This window comes from Bombina bombina, chromosome 1 (genome assembly GCF_027579735.1).
Source record: "Bombina bombina isolate aBomBom1 chromosome 1, aBomBom1.pri, whole genome shotgun sequence".
NCBI lineage: Eukaryota > Metazoa > Chordata > Amphibia > Anura > Bombinatoridae > Bombina > Bombina bombina.
In genome coordinates, this window is record NC_069499.1 from 506,805,506 (window position 1) to 506,828,310 (window position 22,805).

Below are 22,805 nucleotides of genomic sequence, written 5' to 3' on the forward strand. Positions count from 1 at the left end.
GTCTTACCTCCTAGCACCTTTAGCTATAGCGCTCCTGATATACTCTCCTTTTCTGATTTTCATATTACCTATTTTTGGGAACACATAGGTATTCTCAGGAGTTTGGTGTTTCTCACCCTGCGCTCATTAGTTAATTAATTAATATTTGTTCTGCTCTGTATCCCATCTAATGAGCAGCGGGTGAATCTAACTTTAACACTCTAGACCCAATTGAGTCTCTAGTTAATATCATCATTCTAATATTGTTATATATCACTTTAGCACTGTGCACCTCACACTAACAAACCTCTTATATTTAAGTTTATCTGTATTAATATTTATCCTAATCACCTGTTATCACATTCTATATATTTTTAAACAATCAATTTTTTAAATAGTCAATTTTTAAACACACTATGTCCTCCCCCTCTAATATGGAGGACATTTTTTCATTTAGAGAACACTTATATAAAGAATTACACAATCACAAAGGAGATGATAATAACACAGATTTAGAATATGAAAGTTTAGAAGATACTATGATTAAATTAGAAAAACTCCTAAACAAAGAATTGAAACAAAAAACGGAGATAATTTTTTTAAATAAATACACTATGAAGGGTCTAATTCCCAAAGGTCTAACACTGACTAAGACTTGTGCTTTTCCTCTTAAAGAGAACTTCCAAATAGAATGGGAAGAGGTTCTATCTAAAGCCTCTATTGACCTAATAGAGATCCTAAAAAGATCTAGAAAAGACACTCTAGTAGATCTAGAAAAAGAAATATTGGAAATTAAAGATAAACTTAAAGATAGAAAATCAATGTCTTTTAAAGAAAAACAAAAAGACATGATTGAAAGATTAAATACTCTAAATAGGGACATCTTGAAAACCAAATGGAAGAAATTAGAAAGAGATACTAAAAAAAACAGATTTAAGCACTAACAGTGAAACCACTATTAGGGAACCTAATATTCCTAAGGAAAATTGGACAATAGTCAATCACAATAAAAAGAAAGAAAAAAGGAACTATAATTCCTTTAGACCCAACACTTATAACTATAGAGAGAGAGACAATAGGGATACAAACAGAGATTTTAACAGACCCTGGAGACCAAATTACTCATATCACAAAAGAGCATATAATGATGGATACTATAATTATAGGAACCACAACACATATGATAATATAAATAATTATCACACTGAAGGCAGATATAATGACTACACTAATTACCCAGACAGAGAAGCACCTTCTCGTACAAATAAACCCATTTGGGACAAGAAAGAGAGATGGGAAACACCTATAAGAAATAGATACTCACCTCTAACTCATGTAACAGATAGAATCAGGCATAGAGAAGCTGACACTCCTTTTTTAGTGAACAGCCCTCCAAGGGAGGGCACCTCAAAAGATCTTCTAGAGAAGAACCAGACAAATGTATGGGGACAATATCCACAACAACAAAAAAACAGAAAAAGACCCCTAGAGGAACAAGAGGTAGTGGGGTCAGCACAAGAAGCAAAAAGAGGGAGATAAAGAAAACTGGAGTGTTTAACATCAGTAACACTACACTACAGGATGAGGAAACAAAGATTTTAAGCTATGGTCTCTCCTTTGCCCCAAGTGTTAGATTAAATAAATTCAATACTCATATCCATATAAAGAAATTTGTTAGGAATCTCACCCTGAAAAGATTTTACATGAAAAGCCCCCTTGAGAAATTAGCCATGACTAAAGATAAAACAAGAGAGGATAACTTTATTCACACCAACCTTAAATCTAAATCGACATTTAATCCTGTTTTCGCCAAAGGAAATCACCTTGACACCTTTGAACAAATGGTTCTAAAAGATTTAAAAAGTAGCAAACCATCAAAATTTCTGAAAACTAACATGACTAAAAAAGAGACCCTTATTTTGGATAATTTGAAAAAGAACCGTGAGATAACCATTAAGCCCGCCGATAAGGGCGGTGGGATTGTGGTTATGGATACTAATTATTATGACAAAGAATCCCTAAGACTATTGAATGACAATAAAACTTACAAAAAACTTGATTTAAACCCTACTAACAAATTTGCTGCAATATTAAAAAGGCTTATAAGAGAAGGTAGAGAATCAGGAATATTAAATGAGAGAGAAGTAGAATACCTGGACCCCACCTATCCCAGGGTCCCGGTGTTCTACTTCCTCCCAAAAATACATAAAAACCTTACCCAACCACCAGGGAGACCGATTATTTCGGGCATAGGGGCATTATCTGCCAACCTCTCACAGTATGTGGACACTTTCCTGCAAAAGTATGTAAGGAATTTGGACTCATACTTGAGGGATTCAATCCAGGTCCTAAATATTTTGGAACAATTGATTTGGGAAGATGACTTTATCCTAGTGACTGGAGACATTACGTCTCTTTACACAGTAATTGACCATGACAAAGGGATCATGGCCATTGAAAAATATTTAGATAAAGATCCAGAGATGAGACGAGAACAAAAAGATTTTTTATTAAAAAGTATTTCGTTTATATTGAGGAACAATTACTTCATGTACAATAATAAATTTTACTTACAAATAGAAGGTACGGCTATGGGCACGAGGTTCGTGCCAAGTTATGCCAATTTGTTTGTTGGCAATTGGGAGGAGTCTTTCTTCCAATTGGGTAACTATGGCGCGGACCTCGTGCTCTATAGACGATACATAGATGACGTCTTGTTGATATGGAGGGGGTCTGAACCTAATCTATTAAAACTGTCCTCTGATATGAATTCTAATGATAAAGGTCTCAAATTTACCTTTAACCATAGTAAAGATAAGGCCATTTTTCTAGACTTAGAAATTATGGCCATCAATAAAAATATAGAAACAAGAACACATTTTAAAGAGGTTAACTGTAACAGCTTTATCCATTCCAAAAGTTGTCATCTCCAGCAATGGAAGGACAACATCCCTGTGGGCCAAAGTCTGAGGGTGAGAAAAAATTGTTCTAGACTCTCAGACTTTGAATACCAAATAGAGTCCTTAATTGAGAAATTCAGAGATAGAGGATATGATGAGGAAGTTGTCAATAGGGCCGTAATAAGAGCAAGAAACACTGATAGAAAGAACCTCCTCTCATATAAACAAAAGACAACTAAAGAAAATTCAAATTTAATTGATGTTCCATTTATAACGGAATATAATGTAGATCATGGCATTGTAAGAAAGATTCTGAATAAACACTGGTCTATCTTAAAAGCTGACCCTATATTAGGAGATGTACTCCCCCACAAGCCGAGATTAATTTTTAAAAAAACAAAAAATTTTAAAACAATACTGGCGCCTAGCTCACGTGAGATAAATCAAAAATCAAATTTCACACAAAAAGATTTACAAGGGGGGAAAATATCAGGCTTCTTCCCTTGCTATTCATGCAAGGCATGTAAATGTAGTGACAAAAGGAAAACTATAATCATTCCAAAATCAGGAGAAGAAATTACTATCAAGGAATGTATTAGATGCACCACGAAGGGGGTAATTTATATTCTTAAATGCACATGTAACTTACTTTATTTTGGAGAGACCAAACGTATGATCAAAGATAGGATAAGAGAACATCTATTATGTATTGAAAAGGGAGTGACAGACACTAATCTATACAGGCATTTTAAAACTGTACACAAGGGTAATACTAAAGATCTAAAATATTGGGGGATTTTACATGTGAAACAAAATTGGAGGGGGGGTAATATAGAAAAATTTCTGAAAATAAAAGAGGCAGAACTGATTTATAGACACAACACTCTGTTCCCTGCTGGTTTAAATTCAGAATTAGACATCTCTCCATTTTTATTTGACTAAACATTATTATGTAATGCACAATCTGTATTTTACTAGATGACATACACAATATCAATTTAGATTCTTAACATACTATTATTTTTAAATCAGTTTTATTTATTTTTAAGTATTTCTTTCTTTTTAGCAAATAATTTTTAACACAAGTGATTTAGAAACAGATACTAATTTTAAGTACTAATTCTAAAGTATCAACTTTTAATATCACTTTTAAGGGAGTTCTGTGAAATTCAGTAATAGAAACCTCCTTTATAACTATGTGAGTGATTAGAGATATGAAGCTACCTAAGCTATATGGTTACTTGCCAATACTACCTTAAATACTAAGACCGCCCTGGATAACACTCCCAGGTGTTTTACAACCAATGAGAAACAGACTACACCTTTAAATAAAGACATACCTGTTGCAGTCTAATCATCTTGAGAAAGCCCTGTAGAGGGGGAAACGCGTCGATGTGCTGCAACTACTATTGAGATTACTATTTGAAGCTGAAGCTACCACAGTGTTCATTGAGGATTGTGCAATATCGCTATAATAACTAGTGATTTGAAAGACTTGCAACTACTCTCTGAACTTTTCATCGGATAACCAAGCTTGTTTTCATCTTTAATTCTGTACCTGCGTGCTTGCTAGCACTAAGAGCAGGTATTATTCATCGGACAATTGCTACACTTTAATAGTCACCACTACCGCTGCTAACCGGGTCCGAGTTTGGACCAATAAGAAAAGCCAATCTGAGGCAGCGCCCACATTAGCGTTGTCATCACGCTAAAGGCTCTTAACCAACTTACGGAGGACACCGAGGGGAAAGTTTGTGGCAAGCCCCTGTCTGCTGCTGACCAGGTCCGAGTTTGGACCAATCAGAAGAGCCGATCTGAGACAGCGCCTACATTAGCGGTGTCACCACGCTAACGGCTGTAACCAACTCACGGAGGATATCAAGTGGAAAGTTTGGGGTAAGCCCCTGTTTGCTAGCAAACCAACATACATTAAGGATACTGTAAGTGTACACCAGACTGTCATTTATTGTACTACGAACTTTCTCTGCTATTACAATTATCATTTGGCGGCAACTTAAGGACTTTTAATCAGGGAGACATCCGTTTTTATTTACTATTGTGTATTATTTGCTGTGCATTAAATTGATGCTATTTTTTAAGATACGCTAAATGTCAATGCCAATTTCATTTATATAGTCTTACCTCCTAGCACCTTTAGCTATAGCGCTCCTGATATACTCTCCTTTTCTGATTTTCATATTACCTATTTTTGGGAACACATAGGTATTCTCAGGAGTTTGGTGTTTCTCACCCTGCGCTCATTAGTTAATTAATTAATATTTGTTCTGCTCTGTATCCCATCTAATGAGCAGCGGGTGAATCTAACTTTAACACTCTAGACCCAATTGAGTCTCTAGTTAATATCATCATTCTAATATTGTTATATATCACTTTAGCACTGTGCACCTCACACTAACAAACCTCTTATATTTAAGTTTATCTGTATTAATATTTATCCTAATCACCTGTTATCACATTCTATATATTTTTAAACAATCAATTTTTTAAATAGTCAATTTTTAAACACACTATGTCCTCCCCCTCTAATATGGAGGACATTTTTTCATTTAGAGAACACTTATATAAAGAATTACACAATCACAAAGGAGATGATAATAACACAGATTTAGAATATGAAAGTTTAGAAGATACTATGATTAAATTAGAAAAACTCCTAAACAAAGAATTGAAACAAAAAACGGAGATAATTTTTTTAAATAAATACACTACGAAGGGTCTAATTCCCAAAGGTCTAACACTGACTAAGACTTGTGCTTTTCCTCTTAAAGAGAACTTCCAAATAGAATGGGAAGAGGTTCTATCTAAAGCCTCTATTGACCTAATAGAGATCCTAAAAAGATCTAGAAAAGACACTCTAGTAGATCTAGAAAAAGAAATATTGGAAATTAAAGATAAACTTAAAGATAGAAAATCAATGTCTTTTAAAGAAAAACAAAAAGACATGATTGAAAGATTAAATACTCTAAATAGGGACATCTTGAAAACCAAATGGAAGAAATTAGAAAGAGATACTAAAAAAACAGATTTAAGCACTAACAGTGAAACCACTATTAGGGAACCTAATATTCCTAAGGAAAATTGGACAATAGTCAATCACAATAAAAAGAAAGAAAAAAGGAACTATAATTCCTTTAGACCCAACACTTATAACTATAGAGAGAGAGACAATAGGGATACAAACAGAGATTTTAACAGACCCTGGAGACCAAATTACTCATATCACAAAAGAGCATATAATGATGGATACTATAATTATAGGAACCACAACACATATGATAATATAAATAATTATCACACTGAAGGCAGATATAATGACTACACTAATTACCCAGACAGAGAAGCACCTTCTCGTACAAATAAACCCATTTGGGACAAGAAAGAGAGATGGGAAACACCTATAAGAAATAGATACTCACCTCTAACTCATGTAACAGATAGAATCAGGCATAGAGAAGCTGACACTCCTTTTTTAGTGAACAGCCCTCCAAGGGAGGGCACCTCAAAAGATCTTCTAGAGAAGAACCAGACAAATGTATGGGGACAATATCCACAACAACAAAAAAACAGAAAAAGACCCCTAGAGGAACAAGAGGTAGTGGGGTCAGCACAAGAAGCAAAAAGAGGGAGATAAAGAAAACTGGAGTGTTTAACATCAGTAACACTACACTACAGGATGAGGAAACAAAGATTTTAAGCTATGGTCTCTCCTTTGCCCCAAGTGTTAGATTAAATAAATTCAATACTCATATCCATATAAAGAAATTTGTTAGGAATCTCACCCTGAAAAGATTTTACATGAAAAGCCCCCTTGAGAAATTAGCCATGACTAAAGATAAAACAAGAGAGGATAACTTTATTCACACCAACCTTAAATCTAAATCGACATTTAATCCTGTTTTCGCCAAAGGAAATCACCTTGACACCTTTGAACAAATGGTTCTAAAAGATTTAAAAAGTAGCAAACCATCAAAATGTCTGAAAACTAACATGACTAAAAAAGAGACCCTTATTTTGGATAATTTGAAAAAGAACCGTGAGATAACCATTAAGCCCGCCGATAAGGGCGGTGGGATTGTGGTTATGGATACTAGTTATTATGACAAAGAATCCCTAAGACTATTGAATGACAATAAAACTTACAAAAAACTTGATTTAAACCCTACTAACAAATTTGCTGCAATATTAAAAAGGCTTATAAGAGAAGGTAGAGAATCAGGAATATTAAATGAGAGAGAAGTAGAATACCTGGACCCCACCTATCCCAGGGTCCCGGTGTTCTACTTCCTCCCAAAAATACATAAAAACCTTACCCAACCACCAGGGAGACCGATTATTTCGGGCATAGGGGCATTATCTGCCAACCTCTCACAGTATGTGGACACTTTCCTGCAAAAGTATGTAAGGAATTTGGACTCATACTTGAGGGATTCAATCCAGGTCCTAAATATTTTGGAACAATTGATTTGGGAAGATGACTTTATCCTAGTGACTGGAGACATTACGTCTCTTTACACAGTAATTGACCATGACAAAGGGATCATGGCCATTGAAAAATATTTAGATAAAGATCCAGAGATGAGACGAGAACAAAAAGATTTTTTATTAAAAAGTATTTCGTTTATATTGAGGAACAATTACTTCATGTACAATAATAAATTTTACTTACAAATAGAAGGTACGGCTATGGGCACGAGGTTCGCGCCAAGTTATGCCAATTTGTTTGTTGGCAATTGGGAGGAGTCTTTCTTCCAATTGGGTAACTATGGCGCGGACCTTGTGCTCTATAGACGATACATAGATGACGTCTTGTTGATATGGAGGGGGTCTGAACCTAATCTATTAAAACTGTCCTCTGATATGAATTCTAATGATAAAGGTCTCAAATTTACCTTTAACCATAGTAAAGATAAGGCCATTTTTCTAGACTTAGAAATTATGGCCATCAATAAAAATATAGAAACAAGAACACATTTTAAAGAGGTTAACTCTAACAGCTTTATCCATTCAAAAAGTTGTCATCTCCAGCAATGGAAGGACAACATCCCTGTGGGCCAAAGTCTGAGGGTGAGAAAAAATTGTTCTAGACTCTCAGACTTTGAATACCAAATAGAGTCCTTAATTGAGAAATTCAGAGATAGAGGATATGATGAGGAAGTTGTCAATAGGGCCGTAATAAGAGCAAGAAACACTGATAGAAAGAACCTCCTCTCATATAAACAAAAGACAACTAAAGAAAATTCAAATTTAATTGATGTTCCATTTATAACGGAATATAATGTAGATCATGGCATTGTAAGAAAGATTCTGAATAAACACTGGGCTATCTTAAAAGCTGACCCTATATTAGGAGATGTACTCCCCCATAAGCCGAGATTAATTTTTAAAAAAACAAAAAATTTTAAAACAATACTGGCGCCTAGCTCACGTGAGATAAATCAAAAATCAAATTTCACACAAAAAGATTTACAAGGGGGGAAAATATCAGGCTTCTTCCCTTGCTATTCATGCAAGGCATGTAAATGTAGTGACAAAAGGAAAACTATAATCATTCCAAAATCAGGAGAAGAAATTACTATCAAGGAATGTATCAGATGCACCACGAAGGGGGTAATTTATATTCTTAAATGCACATGTAACTTACTTTATTTTGGAGAGACCAAACGTATGATCAAAGATAGGATAAGAGAACATCTATTATGTATTGAAAAGGGAGTGACAGACACTAATCTATACAGGCATTTTAAAACTGTACACAAGGGTAATACTAAAGATCTAAAATATTGGGGGATTTTACATGTGAAACAAAATTGGAGGGGGGTAATATAGAAAAATGTCTGAAAATAAAAGAGGCAGAACTTATTTATAGACACAACACTCTGTTCCCTGCTGGTTTAAATTCAGAATTAGACATCTCTCCATTTTTATTTGACTAAACATTATTATGTAATGCACAATCTGTATTTTACTAGATGACATACACAATATCAATTTAGATTCTTAACATACTATTATTTTTAAATCAGTTTTATTTATTTTTAAGTATTTCTTTCTTTTTAGCAAATAATTTTTAACACAAGTGATTTAGAAACAGATACTAATTTTAAGTACTAATTCTAAAGTATCAACTTTTAATATCACTTTTAAGGGAGTTCTGTGAAATTCAGTAATAGAAACCTCCTTTATAACTATGTGAGTGATTAGAGATATGAAGCTACCTAAGCTATATGGTTACTTGCCAATACTACCTTAAATACTAAGACCGCCCTGGATAACACTCCCAGGTGTTTTACAACCAACGAGAAACAGACAAGTCTAATCATCTTGAGAAAGCCCTGTAGAGGGGGAAACGCGTCGATGTGCTGCAACTACTATTGAGATTACTATTTGAAGCTGAAGCTACCACAGTGTTCATTGAGGATTGTGCAATATCGCTATAATAACTAGTGATTTTGTAGGGCATTGCCCTAAGTTAAACAGCTCTTGTGCAGTTACAAAAAATTCCCCCCTAACAGTAAAACCCACCACCCACCAAACCCCCCAAAATAAAAAACCTAACACTAAAAAACCTAAACTATGGCCATATTCCCAATATTTTTTAAAAAAGAATAGTTGTCTCTTGATGTATATGCAGGCAATTTTTTGCAGCAGTAAAAAATATGTTGTGCTTTTGAAAATGGATGTGCGCTGATACCTCTTTGTTTATATATATATATATATATATATATATATATATATATATAAAATAAACAAATTATCAAAAATTAAAAAATTAAACCTAATCATTATGAAAATAAAAAAGCCCCCCCAAATAAAAACACCCCCTAATCTAATGCTAAACTACCAATAGTGCTGCTTTGACGTGCTCGTGCACGCTTTCCCCATAGACATCAAAAAGTTCCGTAACGCAACCACATTGATGTCTATGGTGAAAAAAAGTTACGTTTAAACCTAACACCCTAACATAAACCCCACGTCTAAACACCCCTAATCTGCTGCCCCAACACCTAAATAAAGTTATTAACCCCTAATCCACCAGTCCCGACATCGCCGCCACCGAAATACATTTATTAACCCCTATTCTGCCGCTCCTGATATCGCTGCCACTATACTAAAGTTATTAACCCCTATTGCCCCGCACCCCAACATCGCCCACACTATAAAAAAGATATTAACCCCTATTCCTCCATATTTTGCTTAGCCAGTCACCACTTCAAGTTCACACCCAAGTTCAGGTGTGCTCATAACAGTGTTAAAGAGTTGTGAATAAAAAGCCAGGGAGTCTCATTCTATAGTGAAGAGTAAAAGCAGGAATGTTTCAGCCTTCTGTGGCACAAGGACTTAGAGTAGGACCAGTCGAATTGGGGCACCTTGGAAGTGGTGACTGGCTACGCAAAATATGGCCATATTGTGTGACTAAGTTCCCAATATTTTTTAAAAAAGAATAGTTGTCTCAAGATGTATATGCAGGCAATTTTTTGCAGCAGTAAAAAATATGTTGTGCTTTTGAAAATGGATGTGCGCTGATACCTTTTTGTTTGTGTAATTACTGGGTCATATTGGCAGCACTCCCAGATGTTTATTTAAACTTTTTGTAAGGTGTGCTAAAAAAACAAATTTTGTATTTGTATTTAAAATTACCAGGGAGACTGACCATCTCCCATTGGTTTAAGCACCCCACCCAAGTTCAGGTGTGCTCATAACAGTGTTAAAGAGTTGTGAATAAAAAGCCAGGGAGTCTCATTCTATTATGAAGAGTAAAAGCAGGAATGTTTCAGCCTTCTGTGGCACAAGGACTTAGAGTAGGACCAGTCGAATTGGGGCACCTTGGAAGTGGTAACTGGCTAAGCAAAATATGGCCATATTGTGTGACTAAGTTCCCAATATTTTTAAAAAAAGAATAGTTGTCTCTTGATGTATATGCAGGCAATTTTTTGCAGCAGTAAAAAATATGTTGTGCTTTTGAAAATGGATGTGCGCTGATACCTCTTTGTTTGTGTAATTACTGGGTCATATTGGCAGCACTCCCAGATGTTGATTTAAACTTTTTGTAAGGTGTGCTAAAAAAACAAATTTTGTATTTGTATTATATATATATATATATATATATATATATATATATATATATATATATATATATAATGTATACTTATATATCTATATGAATATTTAGGTATATATACAGATATAAATAAGAAAATATAATTAAAATACATAGAACATTTTTTCCTATGTGAAGAATATTGGAATGTGAAATTTTTACAGTACATAATCGTAAAAACACATTCACCTAGATTACGAGTTTTGCGCTATAGAGGGTTGCGTTATTTCACCCTCCATAGCGCTGCAATTATGATTTTTGGTATAGCCGCCTTGTGCGTGCAATATGGTGGCGATGAGCTCCATACTGCACAAAATACAAGCGCTGCTTTGACGTGCTCGTGCACGCTTTCCCCATAGACATCAAAAAGTTCCGTAACGCAACCACATTGATGTCTATGGTGAAAAAAAGTTACGTTTAAACCTAACACCCTAACATAAACCCCACGTCTAAACACCCCTAATCTGCTGCCCCAACACCTAAATAAAGTTATTAACCCCTAATCCACCAGTCCCGACATCGCCGCCACCGAAATACATTTATTAACCCCTATTCTGCCGCTCCTGATATCGCTGCCACTATACTAAAGTTATTAACCCCTATTGCCCCGCACCCCAACATCGCCCACACTATAAAAAAAATATTAACCCCTATTCCTCCATTCCTCGACATTGCCGCCAATAAATAATATTAATAACCCCTAAACCTCTGGCCTCCCACATCACTACCACTAAATAAACGTATTAACCCCTAACCCGCCAGCCCCCCACATCGTAAAACACTAAATTAAACTATTAACCCCTAAACCTAACAACCCCTTATCGAAAATAAATAAAAACTTACCTGTGAAATTTAAAAAAACTAAGTTTAAACTATATATTAAACTAACATTACTATTAGACTAAAATTAAAATAACTTTCAATTAAATAAATTAAATTACAAATAAAAAAATCCTAACACTACTAAAAAAATTAAATCTACAATTACAAAAAATAAAAAATACCAAATTACAAAAATAAAAAAAAAACTAAAGTACAAAAAATAACAAACACTAAATTACGAAAAATAAACACATTATCAAAAATAAAACAATTACACCTAATCTAATAGCCCTATAAAAATAAAAAGCCCCCCAAAATAAAAATAAAAACCCTAACCTATAATAAACTACCAATAGCCCTCAGAGAAGCTCCATCCTGAAGACATCCGGCATGGAGCATCCTCTTTATACAGTCGCCGCCGTATACTTAATCTTCAATGCAAGGGGGCTTTTTCAAAATGGCGTCCCTTGCATTCCTTATGACTGATTTGATTTTTGAAATTCAAATCAGCCAATAGGATGAGAGCTACTGAAATTCTATTGGCTATTTAAATCAGCCAATAGAATTTCAGTAGCTCTCATCCTATTTGAACCGCCTTATCAGCATGAAAGATAAGATGAGACGAATCACACTGCAAAGCTGAGAGTTCCGAAACCTGCTGAGCAAAGATATAGCAATAAGAGACAAAACCATCAAGGAACTTAATATCCATGAAATGCAAAGGCTCAAACGGAGCATGCTGCAAAACTTTAAGAACAAGGTTATGGCTCTAAGGTGGAACAAACAACATAAACACAGGCCTGATTCTGACCAGGGCCTGACAAAGAGATTGCACATCTGGCATGCCCGCCAGACGCTTATGTAGCAAAATAGACAATGCAGAATTCAGACCCTTCAGGGTACTGACTGACAAACCCTTCTCCAGACCATCCTGGACAAAGGACAAAATTCTAGGAATCCTGACTCTACTCCAAGAGGAACCCTTGGATTCACATCAACAATTAGATATTTACACCATAACGTATGGCAATCTCTCTAGCAACTGGCATGCGAGCTTGGGTCATGGTCTAAATGACCGACTCAGGAAAACCCACGCTTAGACAAAAAAAGTGTTTAATCTCCAAGCATACAACTTTAGCAACGAGATTTGGATGAAGGAAAGGACCCTGAATCAGAAGGTCCTTTCTTATAGGTAGTCTCCAAGGAGGAGAGACTACATTTTCACTAGTTCTGCATACCAGATCCTGCGATGCCAAGTAGGGTCTAATAAAATCACTGCCGCTCTCTCTTGTTGAATACGAGCAGTGACTTCTCGAAGGAGAACAAAAACGAGGAACAAGTACGAAGAACTGTACTTTGGGAACTTGGCATTCTGCTAAAACGAGGCATCTCCAGAACCCCCCATTTGAGGGTTTACCTAGAGAACACCTCTGGATGGAGAGCACAATCTCCAAGATGAAACATCTGTCTGTTCAGAAGTCCGATTCCTAAATGTCCAACCCTGAAAAGTGGATGACAGACAGCAATTGTGAGCTTCAGCCCACCGAACAATCCACATCACCTCCAGCATGGTAAAGGGACTCTGAGTTCCTCCCTAGTGGTTGAAATAAACCATTGAGGTGATATTGTCCGACTGGAACTAAACTAACCACTAGTGAGGTCAAGCCATCAGAGGATTTTAAATTGCTCTCCACTCCCCGATGTTAAAGGAGAGAGCAGACACTTAACTAGACCAAGACTGCTTACCAGTCCAGAGGTTTGGTGCCCATGGTCACATAATCAAGGAATGTCTCCTGTCAGAAGCACGCACCCTGAGACAGATACTCCTAAAAAAACACTACAGTAAAGAGTCTGTAGTCGAACAAAACTAGATCCAGACTCTAAGACGTATCCAAGAGATCTCTATTTCATGGAAAATAGCAAAGGGAATGAAGTTCATGAGTACCATCTGACCAATTCCCTCCATACAGAGAGTCACTGAACAGAGAAGAAAAAAACAACTGCAGCTAGATCCAAACTTCCAAACTCCTGGTTGTAAAATGGCTAAGACGACAAGAGCTTGCTGTTGGTGGGACATTAGACTGCGGAGAGAGGAAAAGAAAAATTCCTTAATTATTTGACCTCTGTTAGACCTTTTTTCCTAGATAGAGAATCTATTAAGGACCACATTTACTGCACCTGACGATCCCAGGTGGTATTAACTAGACCTTGCCATCTTAAACTTCCGAGATCAGACAGAAGTGGGTGTAGTAAGGAAATAGTGGTGGTAGATTCATTAAATCACCCTTGTAGATGGGATAAGGAAATTCTATCACAGATTAATTTCCCATCCATGGAAAAGTAGATTGAAAAAATCTCTGTAAAGAGAGATTGTTCAAATGATGGAAGATACCTGAACCAAATATTGTCCAGAAAAACATCCTTGTGATATCCCAAAGTCTTTCTCAGAATCTTGAGAAGATCCCGTTCAAGGGAACAATAAATCCTTTAGGTCTATGCTTGTTATGAACTTGCTATGGCCCTCATGACCAAAGGAGAAAGGATACTACATTGAAGATCAGAACCTGAGTTACTTGAGATAAATACCTAGATCCCGTTCCTAGACTAGGACTGGAATTATTACTCCCCAAGAGGGAGGTCCTGAACCCAGTTCAAGGAAAGTCTCTCATCATACTTGGATTGCAGATGCTCTAGAATGAGAAATCTGCCCAAGGGAGGAATTCTAGATAGGACTCCAAAAGACATGACTGATCCTGCCGAAAAGGAAAGAAAACTTTCCTCCAGTCTTTCTGAAGGGTCAGAAGAAAATTATGGTACTGAGGTTTAGAGGAACATAAAATATTTAACCTGCAACTGCAGAACTATAAAGCCTAGGCTGTACCACTTAGCCTAAGGCACACAGAGGAGCAGGCGCTGCAAGAAGGTGTTAGTATAAAAAATACAATTTATTGAAAAATGTTTAAAACATGACCCCCAGACAGGGGTAGAGACAAGTACAATCAAATCAAATCTGTACCACTTAGCCACAGGTAGGCTTCCCAGCTGACCAAGATTTCAGCCACCAAACCCCGCGGGCTAGTACAGCAAGTCTAATAAGACAAGGCATTTTTCTAAATGAACAATTATGCCTCCAGCTTCTTAACATGGATGGAAAGGAGCTAGCTACCACCACAGGGATCAAAGTTCTCATAGCTATAGTAGAAAGCTCCCTTCTACTAAAGACACTGTGCATTTTAAAGGAGACAGTAACAGGAAATTTCTTTAAAGGATGGGAGACATGGAGAAGGATATCCCCAGCTTCTCCTATTCCTGTGAAAATTCCCATAGCACATCTAGAACACTTCCTCAGAGGAAGGAAAAAACATAGAACTTATAGAGTTTACAAAACTTTGAAGGGTTGACAAACGAAAGGAGGGTCAGTGTCGTCCAAGTAGCTAAAACCTCCTATAACATTACACGAGATGTTGAAGCATACATCTGAAGGAGACCACTTCAGTATCAGATAAAGGAATTATACTGTCCAGATCTGAGATTTCGCACTCAGAAACTACCAGCAAATCCTCCTCACAAAATTAGAAGAAGGCAAACCTATATAGCAGCATGTGGAGCAGAAAACCCTTATTATCTGAAACAATAAATGTACTCATGCATTTTCCCTGGAAACAGGGAGAACAGACCAGCCGCAGATACCGCAGAGGATACCAGAGCTGTTTCTAACAGGTATGCTTGCGGCTATTCCGGCCCAGCGTACCTGGTTTTCAATCCGCCACCCTGGAGGCCGCGGATGCCATAGAAATCAATGCAAGTCTGAAAGCACCGAAAGCTTATGTTCGATGCTGCCAGATATCCCATTGATTTATATGGTTGAAAACAAGTAACGTTTACACCTAACATAAGCCCTGAGTCTAAACACCCCTAATCTGCCGCCCCCTTACTCCGCCACTCCAGGACCCCACCACAACCTAAATAAAGTTATGAACCCTTATCCCGCCGCTCCTGGACCCCGCCGCAACCTGAATAAAGTTATTAACCCCTATCCCGCTGCTCCCGGACCCCGCCGCCACTAAATAAATGTATTAACCCCTAAACCTCTGGCCTCCCACATCACTACCACTAACTAAGCCTATTAACCCCTAAACCGCCAGCACCCCACATAGCCATAAACTAAATTAAGCTATTAACCCCTAAACCTAACAAGCCACTAACTTACAACATCTCTATCTTAAAATAAATTTAAACTTACCTGTAGAATTAAAATAAACTATTTTTAAACTATTAATTAACCTACCCTAACTATTATACTACAATTAAATTAAACTACCAAATAATTTAAACTAAATTACATATTAAAAAACCCTAACCCTACTCAAATTATTTAAATTTACTATTAAACATTATTAAAAATTACTAAAGTACCAAAAAAAATAAATGCTAAGTTACAAAAAATAAAAAACACTAAATTACGGAAAAAAAACACATTATCAAAAATAAAAAAGAATTACACCTAATCTAATAGCCCTATCAAAATAAAAAAGCCCCCCCAAAATAAAAAAAACCCTAGCCTACAATAAACTACCAATGGCCCTTAAAAGGGCCTTTTGTGGAGCATTGTCCCAAAGAAATCAGCTCTTTTACCTGTAAATTTTGCGCGGGTTTGGTATCCTATATACGGCGTAACTTAGAAGTTACGCACGTATATTTCAGCCTTCGCCCGCAGTTTTTTGACCCATAGACTGACATACAAAACAGACGCAATTTGGTATCCAATATACAGCGTAAGGACTTACGCGCGCAGAATTCAGAAAATCTACTCCATTCTCATCTCGCCACAAATTGCAGGCGCAGCAACCCTTGCACTGAATTAGAAACCAACGTAACTCTCTGTACAGCACAACCTCTCAACAGGAAGCCTATAAAACCCGCCAAAGCACATCCTCATTAGCCACCATGTTTTCCTGCTTTCCATAGAGAGGCAGCATCATTGGGCACAAGGGTGCATCATTGGGCACAAGGGTGCATCACTGGGCACAAGGGTGCATCATTGGGCACAAGGGTGCATCATAGGGCACAAGGGGTACTGGAAGCCCTACAATCCCCTGTTGTTCCGTCTACACATACTGATTCTATATTTGCTGCTGAGGTCCCTGGTCATGGTGCTGCCCCTGCTGCAGCTGGTTATCGAATTACATACTGCGGATTTCCACTGCATGTAAGTAAAACTACTACATCCCACCCCCATTCCCTTAACCACCCTAATTACTGAAAATATATCAGTTTAGTTTAATTCATGTTTTGGTCACTATGATTTATTGACTATCATTAAGAAGAATGAAAATGGATGTTTATACCTTATGTTCACACCTTCTGTAAAAACATTCACCTAGATTTAGAGTTTTGCGGCCAAAGGGGTGCATTAGCTACGCGTGTTTTTTTTCCCCCGCACCTTTTAAATAACGCTGGTATTTAGAGTTCTCTGAAGGGCTGCGTTAGGCTCCAAAAAGGGAGCGTAGAGCATAATTTACCGCCACTTCAACTCTAAATACCAGAGTTGCTTAAGGTAGCGGCCAGCTTGAAAAATGTGCTCGTGCAAGATTTCCCCATAGGAAACAATGGGGCAGTTTGAGCTGAAAAAAAACCTAACACCTTCAAAAAAGCAGCGTTTAGCTCCTAACGCAGCCCCATTGTTTCCTATGGGGAAACAGTTTCTAAGTCTGCACATAACACCCTAACATGAACCCCGAGTCTAAACACCCCTAACCTTACACTTATTAACCCCTAATCTGCCGCCCCCGCTATCCCCTGCATTTTATTATTAACCCCTAATCTGCTGCTCCGTACACCGCCGCAACCTACATTATCCCTATGAACCCCTAATCTGCTGCCCCCAATGTCGCCGACACCTACATTATATTTATTAACCCCATATCTGCCCCCCCAATGTCGCCGCTACCTTACCTACACTTATTAACTCTAATCTTCCTACCGGACCTCGCTGCCACTATAATAAATGTATTAACCCCTAAATCGCCTCACTCCCGCCTCGCAAACCCTATAATAAATTTTATTAACCCCTAATCTGCCCTCACTAACATCGCCGACACCTTCAAGTGTTAACCCCTAATCTGCCGACCGGACCTCACCGCTACTATAATAAATGTATTAACCCCTAAAGCTAAGTATAACCCTAACCCTAACACCCCCCTAAGTTAAATATAATTTAAATCTAACGAAATAAATTAACTCTTATTAAATAAATTAATCCTATTTAAATCTAAATACTTACCTGTAAAATAAACCCTAATATAGCTACAATATAACGAATAATTATATTGTAGCTATTTTAGGATTTATATTTATTTTACAGGCAACTTTGTATTTATTTTAACTAGGTACAATAGCTATTAAATAGTTATTTACTATTTAATAGCTACCTAGTTCAAATAATTACAAAATTACCTGTAAAATAAATCCTAACCTAAGTTACAATTAAACCTAACACTACCCTATCAATACATTAATTAAATAAACTACCTACAATTACCTACAATTAAATCAACTAAACTAAATTACAAAAAAAACAAACACTAAATTACAAAAAAAAACACTAAATTACAAAAAAAAACACTAAATTACAAAAATAAAAAAGATTACAAGGATTTTAAACTAATTACACCTACTCTAAAAAAATAACAAAGCCCCCCAAAATAAAATAAAACGCCCTACCCTATTCTAAAATAAAAAGTTAACAGCTCTATTACCTTACCAGCCCTTAAAAGGGCTTTTTGCGGGGCATGCCCCAAAGAAATCAGCTCTTTTGCCTGTAAAAAAAAACATACAATACCCCCCCAACATTACAACCCACCACCCACATACCCCTAATCTAACCCACCCAAACCCCCCTTCAAAAACCTAACACTAAGCCCCTGAAGATCTCCCTACCTTGTATTCACCCAGCCGGGTATCACCGATCCGTCCAGAAGAGGGTCCGAAGTATTCATCCTATCAGGCAAGAAGAGGTCCTCCAGAGGGTCCGAAGTCTTCATCCTATCTGGCAAGAAGAGGTCCTCCAGAGGGTCCAAAGTCTTCATCCAGGCGGCATCTTCTATCTTCTTCCATCCGGAGCGGAGCAGGTCCATCTTGAAGCAGCCCTAAGTCCGAATGACGTCCTAAGTCCGAATGAAGGTTCCTTTAAATGATGTCATCCAAGATGGCGTCCCTCAAATTCCGATTGGCTGATAGAATCAGAATTAAGGTAGGAAAAATCTGATTGGCTGATTGAATCAGCCAATCTGATTCAAGTTCAATCCGATTGGCTGAATGGATCAGCCAATCAGATTGAACTCGCATTCTATTGATTTAATCAGCCAATCAGATTTTTCCTACCTTAATTCCGATTGGCTGATAGAATCCTATCAGCCAATCGGAATTCGAGGGACGCCATCTTGGATGATGTCATTTAAAGGAACCTTCATTCGGACTTAGGAAGTCGTTAGAAGAGGATGGATCCATACTGGCTGCTTCAGGATGGACCCGCTCCACTCCGGATGGAAGAAGATAGAAGATGCCGCCTGGATGAAGACTTCGGACCCTCTTCTGGACCCCTTCTTGCCGGATAGGATGAAAACTTTGGATCCTCTTCTGGACGGATCGGTGATACCCGGCTGGGTGAATACAAGGTAGGGAGATCTTCAGGGGCTTAGTGTTAGGTTTTTTAAGGGGGGTTTGGGTGGGTTAGATTAGGGGTATGTGGGTGGTGGGTTGTAATGTTGGGGGGGTATTGTATGTCTTTTTTTGCAGGCAAAAGAGCTGATTTCTTTGGGGCATGCCCCGCAAAAGGCCCTTTTAAGGGCTGGTAAGGTAATAGAGCTGTTAACTTTTTATTTTAGAATAGGTTAGGGCATTTTATTATTTTGGGGGGATTTGTTATTTTTTTAGGGGGCTTAGAGTAGGTGTAATTAGTTCAAAATTCTTGTAATCTTTTTTTATTTTTTGTAATTTAGTGTTTGTTTTTTTTTGTAATTTAGTGTTTGTTTGTTTTTGTAATTTAGTTTAGTTGATTTAATTGTAGGTAATTGTAGGTAGTTTATTTAATTAATTTATTGATAGTGTAGTGTTAGGTTTAATTGTAACTTAGGTTAGGATTTATTTTACAGGTAATTTTGTAATTATTTTAACTAGGTAGCTATTAAATAATTAATAACTATTTAATAGCTATTGTACCTAGTTAAAATAAATACAAAGTTGCCTGTAAAATAAATATAAATCCTTAAAAAGCTACATTATAATTATTCGTTATAGTGTAGCTATATTAGGGTTTATTTTACAGGTAAGTATTTAGCTTTAAATAGGATTAATTTATTTAATAAGAAATATTTTTTTTCGTTAGTTTTAAATTATATTTAACTTAGGGGGGTGTTAGGGTTAGGGTTAGACTTAGCTTTAGGGGTTAATACATTTATTATAGTAGCGGTGAGGTCCAGTCGGCAGATTAGGGGTTAATACTTTAAGTTAGGTGTCGGCGATGTTAGTGAGGGCAGATTAGGGGTTAATAAAATTTATTATAGGGTTTGCGAGGCGGGAGTGAGGCGGTTTAGGGGTTAATACATTTATTATAGTGGCGGCGAGGTCCGGTCGGAAGATTAGGGGTTAATAAGTGTAGGTTAGGTAGTGGCGACGTTGGGGAGCAGATTAGGGGTTAATAAATATAATGTAGGTGTCGGCGGTGTTAGGGGCAGCAGATTAGGGGTACATAGGGATAATGTAGGTGGCAGCGGTGTCCGGTCGGCAGATTAGGGGTTAAAAAATTTTATTAGAGTGGCGGCGATGTGGGGGGGCCTAGGTTTAGGGGTACATAGGTAGTTTATGGGTGTTAGTGTACTTTAGAGCACAGTAGTTAAGAGCTTTATGAACCTGCGTTAGCCCATAAAGCTCTTAACACCTGACTTTTTTCTGCGGCTGGAGTTTTGTCGTTAGAGTTCTAACGCTCACTTCAGCCAAGACTCTAAATACCGGCGTTAGGAAGATCCCATTGAAAAGATAGTATACGCAATTGGCGTAAGGGGATCTGCGGTATGGAAAAGTCGCGGCTGGAAAGTGAGCGTTAGACCCTTTCCTGACTGACTCTAAATACCAGCGGGCAGCCAAAAGCAGCGTTAGGAGCCTTTAGCGCTGGTTTTGACGGCTACTGCAGAACTCTAAATCTAGGCGATTATTATTTAGATATATATACCCATGTGCAGGGATAGGCAAGGTGTCCTTCACTAAAGGTCTTTACCTTAGAAAATGTCCGCCACAGCCTTGGCTCGTGCCTATCCCTGCACATGTGTCAATTTCTATTGGATGTGAGAAACCTTGATTTACATCTTATAATTGAATATAACTATATGTACCCTTCATACACAACTATGTGATGTGGAACACTATTAGTTAAAAAAAGGAATTTTAATTCGCTGCAGGATGCATTTCTATAGCATTTCCTTCTCCCCGGGGAGAAGGAAGTGCTATCAAAATGTATCCTGCAGTGAGTTAAAATTCCTTTTTTAACTAATAGTGTTCAAAACCATTGTCTTAAGTACTCCACCCAACAAATAAAGTCTACCGACAGTAGGCATTTTACTGGCATCAGATCCAGTAATAGGGCGCACCACAGAGACGATCAATTTCAGGTAAAAGTTACTATTAGTTTATTTAGGCACAGCGTTAAAAACATGTAGCAGAGCTCACAGGCCCAGCAGACTCACAGATAAAAACATCCCCCAAATATTTGTGTAGTGCGATTGCACCCTTCTAGTTCTCAGAATAACTATGTGATGTGGTTTATAGAACATGAATATGTCATAAACATGATGATATTATCTTTTTTGGGCCATTTCCACACCGGCCTTATTATATGTTTCAACAATATTAGTGTACTAAAACACCCCTCACATGGATGTGGATGACAATTATATGGTAAATAACAGAGGACAATATTTATGCTGAAATATAACAATATTTTTTTTTTTTTTTAGGCTTCTTGGATGAGGGGGATGAGGTGCCTGGAGTGGATCTCCTGGTTCTCCTGGGTTGTGTGGATTCAAATGAATGTGCTGGAGTGCTGGCCACAGATGAGAGGCTGGAGGCAGTGTCCTGCTGGTGTGTGAAGTGCTCAACCAACACACCCAACAGTTGGTTTTGTTCCCGCCATCTGTTGTCAATCTGCATCTGCATATCCGAAATAACTATCATCTGAGACTGGTTTTGGACTATTCCATTTAAGGATGCTGCCATGTCCCGTTGCAGCTCAATGGTGCGCTGGAGTAAACTCTGTTGGTTCCTGTGAAACCTGTGTTGGTCTCTTTGTGTTCTCTCACAGCTTGCTATGAGCCTCCTCTGGAGGGAAATGTATTTGTTGCCCATGGGAGAATACAGAGGATCTACAGGCTGTTGACCAGCAGGGATGCTGCATCAGAGACATCCTCAGCTGGTGCTGCATCAGGGACAACTACAGCTGGTGCTGCATCAGGGACAACTACAGCTGGTGCTGCATCAGGGACGGCTACAGCTGGTGCTGCATCAGGGACGACTACAGCGGATGCTGCATCAGGGACGACTACAGCTGGTGCTGCATCAGGGACAACTACAGCTATATGCTCCTCTTCAGATGGTGGAGCTCTTCCAAGGGAAGAGGATGGTGGAGCTCTCCGGGTAGACTGGTAGTACCATTGACGGTTAGTGTGCGCCCACTCAGCCTGTCCATTTTGCATGTCCTGTGCGTAAAAGCCCTGACTGGCCTGATATTGAGGGGGGGGTAAAGACATGTACCCTTTGGGGCTGACTTGGCTCCCCCTCAAAGCCAAAAGAATAATCCTCCAGCCAGGTATCTTGCTAGGGCTCGTTGGTGGCATCACGTCTGGGTCCTCAACAGAGACAATCCAACCCAGCTCATGTCTGGGAGCATACTGTCCTTGTTGCTGCATTCTTTGGACTGGGGGTGGAGGTGGATG